Source organism: Eleutherodactylus coqui, chromosome 10 (assembly GCF_035609145.1).
Source record: "Eleutherodactylus coqui strain aEleCoq1 chromosome 10, aEleCoq1.hap1, whole genome shotgun sequence".
NCBI lineage: Eukaryota > Metazoa > Chordata > Amphibia > Anura > Eleutherodactylidae > Eleutherodactylus > Eleutherodactylus coqui.
In genome coordinates this window covers 54346635-54365361 of record NC_089846.1, presented here as the reverse complement: position 1 = coordinate 54365361, position 18727 = coordinate 54346635, and the positions used below count along the sequence as shown (strand labels likewise).

The 18727-nt window shown below is 48.7% G+C and overlaps 1 pseudogene; it reads right to left on the bottom strand.

Moving 5' to 3' along the window:
- The window catches only part of LOC136580438 (transcription initiation factor TFIID subunit 7-like), a 49688-nt pseudogene extending 32230 nt beyond the window's left edge, over positions 1-17458 (bottom strand).
- Positions 17459-18727: the final 1269 nt, after the last annotated feature.

The following is an 18727-nucleotide window of genomic DNA, read 5'->3' as shown; positions in this document are numbered from 1 at the left end:
CGTGTATGGCCAGAGGAGGAGGAGGAGGGGGAGGAGCATGAGGAGGAGGGGGAAGAGACAGCTTGGCCCACTGCTGAGGGGACAGATGCTGCTTGCCTGTCATCCTTTCAGCGTGTATGGCCAGAGGAGGAGGAGGAGGGGGAGGAGGAGGAGGAGGATCCTGAAAGTGATCTTCCGAGTGAGGACAGCCATGTGTTGTGTACAGGTACCCTGGCACACATGGCTGACTTCATGTTAGGATGCCTTTCTCGTGACCCTCGTGTTACACGCATTCTGGCCACTACGGATTACTGGGTGTACACACTGCTTGACCCACGGTATAAGGAGAGCCTTTCCACTCTCATTCCCGAAGAGGAAAGGGGTTCCAGAATGATGCTATACCACAGGGCGCTGGTGGACAAACTGTTGGTAAACTTCCCATCCGACAGCGCTAGTGGCCGAAGTCGCAGTTCCGAGGGCCAGGTAGCAGGGGAGGCGCAGAGATCAGGAAGCATGTACAGTGCAGGCAGGGGAACATTATCCAAGACCTTTGCCAGCTTTATGGCTCTCCAGCAAGACTGTGTCACCGGTCCCCAGTCAAGGCTGAGTCGGCGGGAGCACTGTGAAAGGATGGTGAGGCAGTACGTAGCCAATCGCACAATCGTCCTCCGTGACGCCTCTGCCCCCTACAACTACTGGGTGTCGAAGCTGGACACGTGGCCTGAACTCGCGCTGTATGCCCTGGAGGTGCTTGCTTGTCCTGCGGCTAGCGTCTTGTCAGAGAGTGTGTTTAGTGTGGCTGGGGGAATCATCACGGATAAGCGTACCCACCTGTCAACCGACAGTGCCGACAGGCTTACACTCATCAAGATGAACAAAGCCTGGATTTCCCCAGACTTCTCTTCTCCACCAGCGGACAGCAGCGATACCTAAACAATACGTAGGCTGCACCCGCGGATGGAAGCATCGTTCTCTATCACCATCCAAAACGGTGACCTTTTTGGTTCATCAATCTGTGTACAATATTCCTCCTCCTCCTCCGGCTCCTCCTCCTGAAACCTCACATAATCACGCCGAACGGGCAATTTTTCTCAGGCCCACAAGGCTCAGTCATATAATTTTTCTAAACAATTTTTATACGTTTCAATGCTCATTAAAGCGTTGAAACTTTCACCTCAACCAATTTTTATTTTAACTGGGCTGCCTCCAGGCCTAGTTAGTTACCAATTAAGCCACATTAACCAAAGCGATTAATGGGTTTCACCTGCCCGCTTGGTTGGGCATGGGCAATTTTTCTGAGGTACATTAGTACTGTTGGTACACCAATTTTTGGGGGCCCTCGCCTACAGTGTAATCAAATCAATTTTTAGCCCACCTGCATTACAGCTGACGTTACATCAGCTGTGTTGGGCACTGCAATGGGATATATTTATGTACCGCCGGTGGCTTCCTGGCACCCACCCATGCTGTGGGTCCACAGGGAGTTGTAACTGCATGTGTCCACTTCTAAAGAACCTCAGTCTGACTGGGGCATGCAGTGTGGGCCGAAGCCCACCTGCATTTAATCGGACGTTACCTCAGCTGTGATGGGCACTGCAATGGGATACGTTTATGTACAGCCAGTGGGTTCCAGGGAGCCACCCATGCTGTGGGTGCACATGGAATTCCCATTGCGGAGTTGTACCTGGCTGTGACTATTTATAAAAAACCGCGGTCTAACTGGGGCATGCAGACACCTTGACAGAATGAATAGTGTGTGGCACATAGGTTCCCCATTGCTATGCCCACGTGTGTAGCTCCAGATGGAGGTGACACAGGATTGGATTTCTCATTGCTTCTGTACAGCATTGTGGGCTATCGCCCGCCCCTTTTAAAGAGGGTCGCTGCCTAGCCGTGCCAACCCTCTGCAGTGTGTGCCTGCTTTTCCTCTGGCAGACGGACTTATAAATAGACATGAGGGTGGCGTGGCATGAGGGCAGCTGAAGGCTGGGCAGGGACAGTTTGGTGTGCGCTGTGGACACTGGGTCGTGCGGGGGGGGGGCGGTTGGGCAGCATGTAACCCAGGAGAAGTGGCAGCGGAGTGTCATGCAGGCAGTGATTGTGCTTTGTTGGAGGTAGTGTGGTGCTTAGCTAAGGTATGCATTGCTAATGAGGGCTTTTCAGAAGTAAAAGTTGTTCGGAGGGGGGGGGCCCACTCTTGCCGCTAATGTGGCTTAATAGTGGGACCTGTGAACTTGAGATGCAGCCCAACATGTAGCCCCTCGCCTGCCCTATCCGTTGCTGTGTCGTTCCCATCACTTTCTTGAATTGCCCAGATTTTCACAAACGAAAACCTTAGCGAGCATCGGCGATATACAAAAATGCTCGGGTCGCCTATTGACTTCAATGGGGTTCGTTACTCAAAACGAACCCTCGAGCATCGCGAAAATTTCGTCTCGAGTAACGAGCACCCGAGCATTTTGGTGCTCGCTCATCTCTAGTCATTTTACAGAGTATAGGGGCAGTACTGGTGAGGCAGGGAAAGAGGTATACTGGCTATATAGGCAGTGGGCTTTTCCCCAAAACGTTTAAAAATATACTATATTTGGCCTGGCAGTGACCGTCTTCAGTTTACGCCGTGTCTGCTGGGGGGAGTAGTCGCTGATTAATACCCAGCCTTGCGCATAATTATTTCCTGGCTCTGCTGTGCGTTCCGTAAGCGAAGTCAGCCTCCAACAGGGAAATCGAAATACAGTGTATATCAGAGGCAGTGGGCTTTTTCCCAAAAAGTTTAAAAATATACTATATTTGGCCTGGCAGTGACCGTCTTCAGTTTACGCCGTGTCTGCTGGGTGGAGTAGTCGCTGATTAATACCCAGCCTTGCACATAATTGTTTCCTGGCTCTGCAGTGCATTCCGTAAGCGAAGTCAGTCCCCAACAGGGAAATCGAAATACAGTGTATATCAGAGGCAGTGGGCTTTTCCCCAAAAAGTTTAAAAATATACTATATTTGGCCTGGCAGTGACCGTCTTCAGTTTACGCCGTGTCTGCTGGGGGGAGTAGTCGCTGATTAATACCCAGCCTTGTGCATAATTGTTTCCTGGCTCTGCAGTGCGTTCCGTAAGCATAGATAGCCTCCAACAGGGAAATCGAAATACAGTGTATATCAGAGGCAGTGGGCTTTTTCCCAAAAAGTTTAAAAATATACTATATTTGACCTGGCAGTGACCGTCTTCAGTTTACACCGTGTCTGCTGGGGGGAGTAGTCGCTGATTAATACCCAGCCTTGCGCATAATTGTTTCCTGGCTCGGCTGTGCGTTCTGTAAGCGAAGTCAGCCTCCAACAGGGAAATCGAAATACAGTGTATATCAGAGGCAGTGGGCTTTTTCCCAAAAAGTTTAAAAATATACTATATTTGGCCTGGCAGTGACCGTCTTCAGTTTACGCCGTGTCTGCTGGGGGGAGTAGTCGCTGATTAATACCCAGCCTTGCGCATAATTGTTTCCTGGCTCTGCTGTGCGTTCCGTAAGCGAAGTCAGCCTCCAACCACAGGCCAATAAGCGGCACATTTAATTACAGCATTCTGTTTCTGCTCTAATCGTAATACACCATGCTGAGGGGTAGGGGTAGGCCTAGAGGACGTGGACAGGGACAAGGACGTGGAGACCCAAGTCAGGGTGTGGGCACAGGCCGAGCTCCTGGTCCAGGTGTATCGCAGCCGACTGCTGCGGGATTTGGAGAGAGGCAAGTTTCTGGGGTCCCCAGATTCATCTCACAATTAATGGGTCCACGCGGTAGACCTTTATTAGAAACTGAGCAGTGTGAGCAGGTCCTGTCGTGGATGGCAGAAAGTGCATCCAGCAATCTATCGACCACCCAGTCTTCTACGCCGTCCACAGCTGAAACTCTGAATTCTCTGGCTGCTGCTCGTCCTTCCTCCCAGCCTCCTCACTCCATTACAATGACACATTCTGAGGAGCAGGCAGACTCCCAGGAACTGTTCTCGGGCCCCTGCCGAGATTGGGCAGCAATGGTTCCTCTCCCACCGGAGGAGTTTGTCGTGACCGATGCCCAACCTTTGGAAAGTTCCCGGGGTCCGGGGGATGAGGCTGGGGACGTCCGGCAACTGTCTCAAGAGTTTTCAGTGGGTGAGGAGGATGATGACGATGAGACACAGTTGTCTATCAGTCAGGTAGTAGTAATTTCAGTAAGTCCGAGGGTGGAGCGCACAGAGGATTCGGAGGAAGAGCAGCTGGACGATGAGGTGACTGTTCCCACCTGGTTTGCTACGCCTACTGAGGACAGGTCTTCAGAGGGGGAGGCAAGTGCAGCAGCAGGGCAGGTTGGAAGAGGCAGTGTGGTGGCCAGGGGTAGAGGCAGGGCCAGACCGAATAATCCACCAACTGTTTCCCAAAGCTCCCCCTCGCGCCATACCACCCTGCAGAGGCCGAGGTGCTCAAAGGTGTGGCAGTTTTTCACTGAGAGTGCAGACGACCAACGAACTGTGGTGTGCAAGGTTTGTCACGCCAAGATCAGCCGGGGAGCCACCACCACCAGCCTCACCACCACCAGCATGCGCAGGCATATGATGGCCAAGCACCCCACAAGGTGGGACGAAGGCCATTCACCGTCTCCGGTTTGCACCACTGCCTCTCCCTCTGTGCCCCAACCTGCCACTGAGATCCAACCCCCCTCTCAGGACACAGGCACGCCCGTCTCCCAGCCTGCACCCACACGCTCACCTCCGCTGTTCTCGGCCCCATCCAGCAATGTCTCTCAGCGCAGCGTCCAGCCGTCGCTAGCGCAACTGTTTGAGCACAAGTGCAAGTACGCCACCACGCACCCGCACGCTCAAGCGTTAAACGTGCACATAGCCAAATTGATCAGCCTGGAGATGCTGCCGTATAGGCTTGTGGAAACGGAGGCTTTCAAAAACATGATGGCGGCGGCGGCCCCGCGCTACTTGGTTCCCAGTCGCCACTACTTTTCCCGATGTGCCGTCCCAGCCCTGCACGACCACGTCTCCCGCAACATTGTACGCGCCCTCACCAACGCGGTTACTGCCAAGGTCCACTTAACAACGGACACGTGGACAAGCACAGGCGGGCAGGGCCACTATATCTCCCTGACGGCACATTGGGTGAATTTAGTGGAGGCTGGGACCGAGTCAGAGCCTGGGACCGCTCACGTCCTACCCACCCCCAGAATTGCGGGCCCCAGCTCAGTGGTGGTATCTGCGGCGGTGTATGCTTCCTCCACTAAACCACCCTCCTCCTCCTCCTCCTACGCAACCTCTGTCTCGCAATCAAGATGTGTCAGCAGCAGCACGTCGCCAGCAGTCGGTGTCACGCGGCGTGGCAGCACAGCGGTGGACAAGCGTCAGCAGGCCGTGCTGAAACCGCTCAGCTTAGGAGAGAAGAGGCACATGGCCCACGAACTGCTGCAGGGTCTGACAGAGCAGACCGACCGCTGGCTTTCGCCGCTGAGCCTCCAACCGGGCATGGTCGTGTGTGACAACGGCCGTAACCTGGTGGCGGCTCTGCAGCTCGGCAGCCTCACGCACGTGCCATGCCTGGCCCACGTCTTTAATTTGGTAGTTCAGCGGTTTCTGAAAAGCTACCCACGCTTGTCAGACCTGCTTGGAAAGGTGCGCCGGCTCAGCACACATTTCCACAAGTCCAACACGGACGCTGCCACCCTGCGGACCCTGCAACATTGGTTTAATCTGCCAGTGCACCGACTGCTATGCGACGTGCCCACACGGTGGAACTCTACGCTCCACATGTTGGCCAGGCTCTATGAGCAGCGTAGAGCTATAGAGGAATACCAACTCCAACATGGGCGGCACAGTGGGAGTCAGCCTCCTCAATTCTTTACAGAAGAGTGGGCCTGGTTGGCAGACATCTACCAGGTCCTTGGAAACTTTGAGGAGTCTACCCAGATGGTGAGCGGCGATGCTGCAATCATTAGCGTCACCATTCCTCTGCTATGCCTCTTGAGAGGTTCTCTGCCTGCAAAGCATGAAGGCAGACGCTTTGCGCTTGGAAACGGAGGTGGGGGAAGACAGTATGTCCCTGGATAGTCAGAGCACCCTCATGTCTATATCTCAGCGTGTTTTGGAGGAGGAGGAGGAGGAGGAGGGGGAGGAGCATGAGGAGGAGGGGGAAGAGACAGCTTGGTCCACTGCTGAGGGTACCCATGTTGCTTGCCTGTCATCCTTTCAGCGTGTAGGAGGAGGAGGCGGAGGAGGAGGATCCTGAAAGTGATCTTTCTAGTGAGGACAGCCATGTGCCAGGTACCCTGGCACACATGGCGGACTTCATGTTAGGATGCCTTTCTCGTGACCCTCGCGTTACACGCATTCTGGCCACTACGGATTACTGGGTGTACACACTGCTCGACCCACGGTATAAGGAGAACCTTTCCACTCTCATACCCGAAGAGGAAAGGGGTTCGAGAGTGATGCTATACCACAGGACCCTGGCGGACAAACTGATGGTAAAATTCCCATCCCACAGCCCTAGTGGCAGAAGGCGCAGTTCCGAGGGCCAGGCAGCAGGGGAGGCGCGGAGATCAGGCAGCATGTACAGCACAGGCAGGGGAACACTCTCCAAGGCCTTTGACAGCTTTATGGCTCCCCAGCAAGACTGTGTCACCGCTCCCCAGTCAAGGCTGAGTCGGCGGGAGCACTGTAAAAGGATGGCGAGGGAGTACGTGGCCAATCGCATGACCATCCTCCGTGACGCCTCTGCTCCGTACAACTACTGGGTGTCGAAGCTGGACACGTGGCCTGAACTCGCGCTGTATGCCCTGGAGGTGCTTGCTTGCCCTGCGGCTAGCGTCTTGTCAGAGAGGGTGTTTAGTGTGGCTGGCGGAATCATCACGGATAAGCGTACCCGCCTGTCAACCGACAGTGCCGACAGGCTTACAATCATAAAGATGAACAAAGCCTAAATTTTCCCAGACTTCTCTTCTCCACCAGCGGACAGCAGCGGTACTTGAACAATACGTAGGCTGCACCCGCAGATGGAAGCATCGTTCTCTATCACCATAAAAAACGGGGGCCTTTTAGCTTCATCAATCTGTGCATTATATTCATCCTCCTGCTCCTCCTCCTGAAACCTCACGTAATCACGCCGAACGGGCAATTTTTCTTAGGCCCACAAGGCTCAGTCATATTACTTTTGTAAACAACGTTTATACGTTTCAATTCTCATTAAAGCGTTGAAAGTTGCACCTGAACCAATTTTTATTTTAACTGGGCTGCCTCCAGGCCTAGTTATAAATTAAGCCACAGTAACCAAAGCGATTAATGGGTTTCACCTACCCTCTTGGTTGGGCATGGGCAATTTTTCTGAGGTACATTTGTACTGTTGGTACACCTATTTTTTTGGGCCCTCGCCTACAGTGTAATCCTAGTAATTGTTATGGGCTTCGCCTGCACTGATGGTACAGCAAGGTGTGTGGGGTTGGCCTAAACTTTTGCTACATAAATGTAACTGGGGCCTTGTCTATACTGCAACTACTGAAATGTGAAAGAGACTGTTATCTCCCTAAACTGCTGCAACGGGAATGTTACTGTGGCCTGTCTTGACTGCTACTACTACTGAAATGGAACTAATACTGTGCTCCCCCTATACTGCTGCTTCGGAATTGTTACTGGGGCCTGTCTTGAGTGCTACTATTACTGAAATGGAACTAAGACTGTGCTCCCCCTATACTGCTGCTTCGGAATTGTTACTGGGGCCTGTCTTGAGTGCTACTATTACTGAAATGGAACTAAGACTGTGCTCCCCCTATACTGCTGCTTCGGAATTGTTACAGGGGCCTGTCTTAAGTGCTACTATTACTGAAATGGAACTAAGACTGTGCTCCCCCTATACTGCTGCTTCGGAATTGTTACTGGGGCCTGTCTTGAGTGCTACTATTACTGAAATGGAACTAATACTGTGCTCCCCTTATACTGCTGCTTCGGAATTGTTACTGGGGCCTGTCTTGAGTGCTACTATTACTGAAATGGAACTAAGACTGTGCTCCCCCTATACTGCTGCTTCGGAATTGTTACTGGGGCCTGTCTTGAGTGCTACTATTACTGGAATGGAACCAAGACTGTTAAGGACCGCTGCGCGGCCACGTAACCTTTCAAGTCTTGAGGTCCAAATTAGTTCGTACCTGGATGCATCAAGGAGGCCAAGAACTTTATAATTTATAGTTATCAGTTCCCACAGATATGTAGAGATGAGCCGCGGCAAGTATACAGCCCACTCTGCTTAAGGCGCGTACACTGGAAGTTTATTCACTTTGGTATAGTTCTAATACAGGAAAGGAATACGTCATTAGTCACGGGGTTAATCTCATTGGGTTAGAAAAACATTAAGCATCATGCATTGTTCAGCAATCAGTGTAGTGAGAATATATCTGTAATGTTTTCAAGTGTCTGTTTCTCCCAGTGTTATCTTGGTCCTCCCTGGTCCTCCCTTGTATTCACTTTGTTATTCAGGTGGCTGTAGCACAGTCAGTTCCTTTGTCCAAGTCTCCGAATGGAGGTGTGGGAGGGCTTCTTCTGATAACAACTGCGTGCTGACTTGGTTCTCATGAAAAAGAACAGAGACACATCATTAGACATTGCACCGAATCTCATGCTCTAAAGCTATTTCTGCTTGAATTATTGTTTCACTACACACAAGCTTATTTACATCTTATAATGCTCCATTTTGTATCTAGCGGCCATTTTGAGACAGATTCTTCCATTTTATGAGCCTGTACTTTCCCAAGACTGTGCTTCCCCTATACTGCTGCTTCGGAATTGTTACTGGGGCCTGTCTGGACTGCTACTACTACTGAAATCGAACTAATACTGTGCTGCCCCTATAATGCTGCTAGTGATATGTTACTGGGGCCTGTCCCTAATGCTACTGCTGAAATGCTACTAATTCTGGGCTCTGCCTATACCGCTGCTAATGCTATGTCACTGGGGTGTGGAAATGGAGGCTTCCCAAAGACATGATGGCGGCGAGGCCATTTCCCACCAACGCGGTTACTGTTAAAGTGCATATAACCACGGACACGTGGAGAGGACACGTAGTGCCTCAAAAACATCCCCCTCCTCCTCCAACAATGAAAACATTCTTGGCAAATACCTTTGCATTGGTCCGTCTGGTGGCAGTCCAAGAATTTCACCTTTACCGACACAACAAGAGAGCCCCCCCACCATCCCCCTGCCACGGCCCACTTAATCCTGGCCACATTCCGAAAACCAACTAAATAAAACCGCTCTACTAGGTCCGCAGTCGCCACCACATTCCCACCAACGCGGTTACTGTTAAGGTACATGGGGGGCATGCACTGTGGGCTGAAGCCCACCTGTATTGTATCTGACGTTAGCTCTGCTGTCCAGGGCACTGCAATGGGATTTGTTTATGTACCGGCGGTGTATTCCAGGGAGCCACCCATGCTTTGGGTCCACACGGACTTCACATTAGGGATTTGTACCTGCCTGTGTCTATGTATTAAAAACCCCGGTCAGACTGGGGCATGCAGTGTGGGCCGAAGCCCACCTGCATTTAATCTGACGTTACCTCAGCTGTGCTGGGCACTGCAATGGGATTTATTTATGTACCGCCGGTGGCTTCCTGGGACCCACCCATGCTGTCGGTCCAAACGGAGTTGTACCTGCCTGTGTCTACTTATAAAGAACCCCAGTCTGACTGGGGCATGCAGTGTGGGCCAAAGCCCAGCTGTATTTAATCTGACATTAGCTCTACTATCCGGGGCACTGCATTGGGACATACTACAGGATCAATACAGCGCTAAAGAGACGTGCACAGCTACGCTAGCATTGGAGTCCGCTGTAGGCACGCGATTGCTGAGGGTTTGTGCAGAGGCCTATGTCCTGGGTGCAGTGAAAGTCCGCTTCCTGCTTAGGATTGCTGAAGCTGTGGGCCGAGGCCTATGTCGTGGGCGCGGTGCAAGTCTGCCATGTTTGGCCGCCCAGATCAATTTTTGGTTCATGCCTTGGGTTTCCTAGGACCCACCTATGCTGTTGGTGCAAACTTAGTTCCCATTGCGGTGTTTGACCTGTCTGGCACAAAGGCACTGACTGACTTGGGTAGGGGGCAGAGCGCTGACGGCTTTCCCCTTGCAGTGTGGATTGAGCTATGCGACACCTTGACAGAATGAATAGTGTGTGGCACATGGATTCCCCATTGCTATGCCCACGTTTGCAGATCCTGATGGAGGTGGCACAGGATTGGAGTTCTCATTGCTTCTGTACAGCATTGTGGGCTATCGCCCCCGCCCCCTTTAAAGAGGGTCGCTGCCTGGCTCTGCCAACCCTCTGCAGTGTGTGCCTCCGGTTCCTCCTCATAGCACACGCACTTATAAATAGACATGAGGATGGAGTGCCTATGAGGCCAGCGTGTGGCATGAGGGCAGCTGAAGGCTGCGCAGGGACACTTTGGTCTGCGCTGTGGACACTGTGTCGTGCGCGGGGGGGTTGGGCAGCATGTAACCCAGGAGAAGTGGCAGCGGAGTGTCATGCAGGCAGTGATTGTGCTTGGTTGGAGGTAGTGTGGTGCTTAGCTGAGGTATGCCTTGCTAATGAGGGTTTCTCAGAAGTAAAAAGTTGGGAGGGGGGGCACTCTTGCCGCTATTGTGGCTTAATAGCGGGACCTTGGAACTTGAGATGCAGCCCAACATGTAGTCCCTTGCCTGCCCTATCTGTTTCTGTGTCGTTCCCATCACTTTCTTGAATTTCTCAGATTTTCACAAATGAAAACCTTAGCGAGCATCGGCGATATACAAAAATGCTCGAGTCGCCCATTGACTTCAATGGGGTTCGTTACTCGAAACGAACCCTCGAGCATCGCGAAAAGTTCGACTCGAGTAACGAGCACCCGAGCATTTTGGTGCTCGCTCATCTCTATTAAATAGCAAAAACTTTGTGGCTGATAAAAATAGTATAAAATACCGTATTGTATAGAAAGACTTGAAATGTTTCCCCTTCTTATGCCTCTAATCATGTGCCTGGTGTATAGTCAATATGGTTTATAACTCAAAAAGTACCGTATTATGGACACATTGAAAGAAATGAAGCATCCTATGTCTTTCACCTTCTGAGACTAACTAGTATTTGGTAGGATGAATACAAATGTGACGAGTATAAAATCACTTTCAATAAACTATTCTTGCGTTTCTGTTTTTACTTACGATGCAACTCAATCGATAGTCTGTCTTTTGCATTGACGTTGCCGGACTGCACCATCCTTCTCACCGTCGATGCGTATTCCTAGAAGGCGAAATAAGGTGGTACATAAAGTTATCAAACAGGCCCTGACAAATAACACCTTAAATAAGTATTTCCTTCTTATTGGAATATAGACCAAAACAGCAATGAAAATAATAATAAATCAACAAACACCAAAAGAGCAGAGAAAGTGTCACCAAATTAGGACTATTCTTCTATAAATTTCCAATACAGTTTCTGGAATCACTTTCTTAAAGATCTCTGACTGCGAGCATTAGATGTGAACCTTTATTTTTATACGTTCTTTAGAAAAACAAGTTTGAAATCGAGGCCGCTGCTTCCACTGGAAGTAAATAATAAAGAAGAAGAACTGCAACATTTTACAGTCTGGGGGCTTATTCGTCGTCTGAATAAGCCCTTGTACACAGAGATGTAATAATTACATTAAAGCTTTAAAGGGCCACTCCAGCGAAAACACATTTTTCCATCCCTGCACCCTAAACATGATTGGCTGTCACACTCTGGAAGTCTTCTATGTATATTACAGTCACTTCCATGTGACCGATTCTTAGCAAACACCATCCTGATGCTGAAATTTATCACCGCTTTCTATTTCACTGTTCTGTGCCATCAATCCCAAAATGCTTCAGCACATCACATGAGGAGCTAGAGATTGTACCATCTCTGCCTGTTGGGAGAATAGTGTGATTATCATTACCTTCTATATTCTGCTAAATAAGCTACAGACCATCAGTATACAGATGGGAAGATGAGCTGTGACAACCTTCATCATCATTATATGACAGCAGAGTAATCATCAGCACTGCCTATGCTAGAAGTTTGTGTCCTCCTCTAAAAAGCTTGCAGGTAGGGTTCATCATACAGGAAATATGCTGATTGAAAAAAACTACTTTTTGAGAGGAATATAAACTAAAGTAAGGGATAACTAAACAGGTTAAAGGGGTTGTCTCGCGAAAGCAAGTGGGGTTAAGTACTTCTGTATGGCCATATTAATGCACTTTGTAATATACATCGTGCATTAAATATGACCCATACAGAAGTTATTCACTTACCTGCTCCGTTGCTGGCGTCCCCGTCTCCATGGCTCCGTCTAATTTCGGCGGCGTCTTGCTTTTTTAGACGCGCTTGCGCAGATGGGTCTTCTCCCTTCGGCTCGGTAGCAGCGACTTTTTGGCTCCGCCCCCTTGTACGCGTCATCGCGTAGCTCCGCCCCGTCACATGTGCCGATTCCAGCCAATCAAGAGGCTGGAACATAACAGTACCGCAAGTCAGAAAGATTAAGATGTGGAAGCCTTCCATCGCCCCACAAGGGAGTTTCAGCAGGGAGCTCCCTATGACCGGTTATTCCCCATCAAGTGGATAGCTTTATGCTTGGTGGAGGTCTGACTGCTGGGACTCCAACCGAGCCCACCAACAGGGGTCCATGCAGTCCCCAAGTAAAGGGAGTGGAAGTCGCACAGGCACACTGCCAATACATTCAATTCAATGACAGTGCCAGAGATTACACAGTTCAAGCACTTTGCCAATCTGTGGCGCTGTCATTAAGGTGGAAGCAGCCACAGCGCGCCTGCGCATCATTCACTCTGGGACAGACTGGAATCTCGTTCTCGGGATCCAAGGGGAGTCGCAGCTGTTGCACCCCCACCGATCATAAAGCTATCCCCTATCCTGTGCATAGGCTATAAGTTTATAAGGTGGCACAACCTCTTCAGCCTTTGGTATTGGATCCAGCCAGTGCTGTATGTATCTCAGTAGACCCACTATGTAATAGTAATAATAGTCTAATAATTTGAAATCATGCAGGGCCACAGCTGCCATATCTTTATGGCGCAGCAAGGTTTCTATACATAACTGATTATGTAAATTTTCCACAATAAATGACATTAAGACATTTACTGTAGAGAAGACATTTTGCTGTACCACAATAGCTTTACGTCCCAGCAGCCGTATGTCCAAAACACTGTACAACCATTCATTTCAATAGGGCTGCTCACACAAGCAGCAAATGGCAGAGCCTTCAACGCTGTTCTATCTTTGGCTGTTTTCAGCCATGCGTCGCCCATTGAAATGAATATGTAGCAGTTTCAGCGCTGCTGAAAACGTGCCACAACTTGGTACCAGGTTTTTGGCAGCGCTAAACGCAAGCCCTAGCTGCACCACCTAAAAAAGAAACAAACAAACAAAAAAACAATACACACCTAGCTGGTGCCTTTCGGGTCCCTTCCGCTGCTCTCTGAAGCTCTGGGCTGGCTGCCGGGCACTTGCCATTGTCGACAGAGCATCTTTTGTTAGTGACTGTGTTTGCAGACCCCGCCTCCAGCAAGAGATTGCTCTGATTCGTTCCTCAAGCGCTGGCTGAGCCAATCAGAGCCAGCGCTCGATGAACCAATCATGGCCATTCAATGAATGGCTCTAATTTATCCATCCAGCGCTGACTCTGATTGGCTGAGCTTGCTGGAGGCGGGGTCTTCAAACCCTGTTACTAGCAAACGATGATCTGTCAGCACTGACAAGTGCCTGGAAGCCTGCCCAGAAATCAGGAGAACAGCGGCAGGGACCCGGAGGGTGCCAGCTAGGCGAGTATCTTTCTTTTTCCAGCTTCCTTGGCTGCATTTTTAGCTGGGCTGAAAATGCAGCCAAAACCCTGGCAAAATGCATGCCAGCGCTGCGGAAACCGCAGTAAGTGCAGCATTTAAAAGCGCTGCGTTTCTGCAAATGTCTGTGTGAGGGAGGCCTTAGGCTACCTACGCATGGGCAAGTGCAACATCAGGCTGTGAAACTCGGCCCGATATTGCACTCGTGAATGTGTGATTTACCCGCGGATGCGAGGAGTTTTTCAGGGAAATTCCGATCCTCACGTGAGAAGTGTTTCCAACTGATTTCAATGGAAAAACCTCACATTGCACTTGCATGCACATTACATGGCATGCGATGGCCGTGCGAGGCATTAAAGCTCTCATTGAAATCAATGGGTGATGCATTCAGAGGAACATGAAAAATTAGAGAATGCCACAATTTTTACATGGCTCGTGTATATGACTTCAATCAAAAGAATGGGGTTCATATTCGCGCAAGATTTGGGAGTTTATCCTGGCCGTATGAAATCGGCCTCAAGGGGTTAGAGGCTGTTTTGGTCATATGACTGATAAACAACTGCAGGATCGCTTACAGTTATAAGAAATGTGTCATGTAACGAGTTATGATCATGTGACCAGATCAGATTTTTATCACCTGGGTGTAAACAATGAAGCTTCACATTTATTAGCAAAAAGCTGGATCAACATTGGGAGATAACAGGCCGAACTGGATGGACATATGTCTTTTCTCGGCCATACATACTATGTTATTAAGCAGAGATCTTGACAACATAGAGGAATTGACACAAGAAGCATATTGGAAAGTTATGTGACTTTTCATTAAGCAAAGAATAACTTTGAACAGCTCTAAACGAGTTGTCCCACCGGGGGGTTTCACCCCTGGAACCATCACTAAGTTATGGTAGCGGTGGCTGCATGCGCACCGCCACTCCATTCATTTCAATGGATCCACCAGAGATATCCCATTGAAGTGAATGTTGTGGTGGCCACTACTGTCAAAAGTTCAGAACACACCAGGGGTGATATCTCAGGATCAATGGAGGTCACAGCAGTTGGACCACCACTGATAGCAAGTCATTCCCTATTCTTTTGATATGTGATAACTTGCTAAGTTGGGAATACCCCTTTAAGAAACTCGGAAGGTGATCCTGTGTTGGGAGAAAAGACATACAACATTTTTTCACAAGATTCAATATAAATTTGTCATAAATAGATGTAATAGGAACCATGAAGAACCCAAGCTGATAATAGCAGCCCGTTGTCATTTGCAGGCTAAACTGTATAGTGAGATTTTGCACAATGTCCAATACCAAACCAAATGATGTAATGCCACGAGCATCATACCTGGGGAAGCCGCAAAACAAACTGTTTCTCTAATTCATGGGGAGCATCATCTTTGCTACTTGAAGTCTTTTGTTCTGCAAGGAAGAAATAAAATGCTGTTTACTGAGTGACCGGTCTACAAATCCGCAAAATGTATCACTGTTGACAATAGCAACCAATCACATTCCAGCTTTTATTTTTCCAGCAAAGGCTGAAAACGTAGTGACCTGATAGGATGCTATGGGCAATAATGACACTTATTTTATTAAAGGGCCACACCAATGAAAATGTTCTCATTAAATATGTACAGTAGCTAGACCCCCTGTGTGTGTATATATTACACATACATATATACACACACACAGTGTGTGTTAACTAGGTTGGTTATTCTAACCAAGACTCCTGGCCTCTTTCTCCTTAGATGGTCGTGTGATCTCAATTCTGGCCAGTCAAATTTACTTGGATTTAAGTGTTCATTTCCTAGTCAGTTTCTCAGTCTGTGTGCTGATGTTACATGGTCCCTACCTCAGAAACTGTTAAGAGGGGCATACAGACACAGTTACTGATGATGATTAGAGGCTTCTGTCACACAGTTATAAAAGAGGAGATGACAGCTCATCTTGCTGACTGTATACCTGTAGCTTATTTAGAGGAATATAGGTCATTTACTGCTATATGTTTGTCTTGGGTGATATATTTGGTAAAATAGAAGACTCCATTCACACCTCGTTTTTGACTCTGCCCAGGGGTCCCGTCAAGGTGTCTGTTTAAAATCCCGAAAATGAAACCCCTGGATGAAACCTATCTTGGCCATTATATAAAACTACTGAAGTAAGAGACCAATAGGATCCCCCTGGGCAGAGCTGAACATAAGATCTGAATGGAGAACAACATGACATGATCTCAGGACCCCTAAAAACATTATGTTAGTAAGAATACTAGCAGCACAAACGTGAATAATGTTACACTTTTTTAAAGTTTGTGCTGCTATTTCTATTCATTTATTCGTATACAGAAGGGTTCCCACAAGAGGGTCCTGGGATCCTTTCATTGAACATTTTAGATAAGGCCAATTTGGCTAAAGTCGACAACTGAGACACACATAACATGGAAGGAGTGCACTACGTTTCTAAACAAAATATGGCCCATCTATAGAGCACCAGGATGGCAAGTTACTTAGACCGCCGTTTTTTTATGCTGGTGTAAGTAAGGAGTGCTTCAGAGCGATGTGCACCAAGTGTTTTGATGAACTTTATTTATACCCAGTGCTGTGACTGTAACAAGAGGACATCCTCTATATCTATAGAAGGGGGTTCTTTACTGTAAGAGCAGTGAGACTATGGAACTCTCTGCCTGAGGTCAGTGATCCATGGATTATTCCGATTCCCAGATTTAGAGTCAGAAAATGAGGATAATTGGCTTCTACCTCATGGGGGGCGTTTGGCCTTCCTCTGGATCAACATTGCAGGATAATATGTTATACTGGATGGGCATGTGTCTTTTTCAGCCCAAGGCCGGGCTCATACAGCCCAAGCGCAAAACACTTTGGGGGTTTACAGTGCTTTTTGCAACTGTGGTGTGCACAGAAACACCGCACAACAGACGCTGCAGGCAAGTGTAGCACCCCAGATCTCAACACTCCTGTCCTAACCATTTAGGCTGGGTTCACACGAGGCGGAATTGCTGGGGAATTTCCAATCTTAAATCGAAGCCCAAGCAGCAAATTGGATGAGATTTGCAAAAAACTCTCGTCCACACACTGCGAACAAGTCGCTGCGGCCAAGCCACGCGGAAGCTGACATGCCACGCGGAATTCAAAGCCACGGCATGTTAATTTCATCACCGTTTCCACTGTAGGCACTCTCCTCTCTATGGGGAAAGAAAGCCACAGAAGAATACAGGCACTGAAGCCGCTTCAAAACCTGGGTTCTGAAGCTACCTTTCTGCCACGGAAATCTCACAGAATGTATGTACAGTCCCGCTGCGGTCATTTCGGTGAGATTTCGATGGGATTTATGCCCAGTAGGACCGCAGCCTTACAGTCTCAAGGAAAAATGGCTACTGTTCTCTATGGGAGTCCCCGCACACTGACTGAAGTCAGGAGCGCCGACTTCCACTGGTGACAGCGCAGGAACAGGCAGCTGGGTAAGTATACGAAGCATACCCCTGGTACTTGTTCCCAGTCCTATGAGTGCCATAGCTTTGTTCCTGGTTCTTGTAGTACCTAACAGGTTCCCTCTAACAAGTATGCATTTATTTTTCATACATGTAATATATTTCTTACTTGTAGACATCATCTCGATTTCTGCGTTGTCTTATTCTTCAGTATCTGGAAGAGAAAATAAAGGAAACATTAAACAAACGTTTCAAAACAGATCATTCTAAACCCAAATCTGCCCATATGGGCATAAGGCCGGGGTCACAAGAACAGGTCGGCAGCGGAGGACCTATGTACGACCGCGGAAGTGAGTGCATGGCCGCGTATGCACGTGGTTTTCCGCATAGGTGTACAGCTTTTGACAACGTATTGTCCATGTGGAAGAATGAACGCAAGCAGGGAATGACATCAGAAATTTGGCCAACTGCCTGGAAATACACCCCCATCACTCAGGCGACTTTCTTTCGTGCTGTCGTGGCAAGTGCTGCTCTGATACTGCTCTCCAGGCTCGGCAGGTTTATACTACTTATTTTGTAAGTAGTATACACCATTTTTTTAAAAAAACACCTTTTGGAAGAAGAGCCCAGAAGAACAAGTGGAGGTTGCAGACAGCAGGCTAGATAGTGTGTTGCTCCCCCCGACTCCATCCTGCATTGTCTGACCACAAATTCCTGCTTTCTTTATATCATTTAAGACCATCTGGACTTCTAGCAACATCTATACAAATCCGCAATGTTAATTGTGTATGCACTGCTGATCAAACGCATCCATAGAGATCAATGGAGCTTATACCTGCGGAATCCGTGGTAAAATACAGCATGCTGTGATTTTTCTTCCGCTTGCGGAACCGTCGAAAATCAGTGCATTTGATATATTGTGCAGACAGCGATTGTGAAAAACTATGTATGAAACCACATGCCAATTTATACGGCACGGAATACCTTTAACGAGGTTCTCAGGAACTCCACTACTGATGAGCGAACCTCAGAATGGGCCATCAATAGTTGATCAGTGGTGTTCCTCCTTTCCCTTTGGGCAACCAGTGGATATTGATGTAGCGGACAGTAAGGACCTAGCCCTATCTTATTAGGTCACTGACAATGGAGGCTGCAATACCGTGTGACCTCTTGTCAGAGCACAACCAGAAGTGGCGGATCCAACTCTGCGCGTTAGGTAAGAAATTTACAGCAATAGCTAACCAGTTTAATGACTCCACAGAACTGCAAGTGTACAAGCACAAGAGTGCAACAACATGGGCAACGTTATGGTGGATTCACATGTGGCGGATTTGCGCAATTAAGATTGGCAGCGGAGTACAGAGCGAGCTGCGCACATTATATGAGCTGCAGTACACAGCCTGCTCATTCTGTTGTCGATTTATATTGGATTGTCGCTTTGCTGCAAAACCCGGCATGCAGTTACA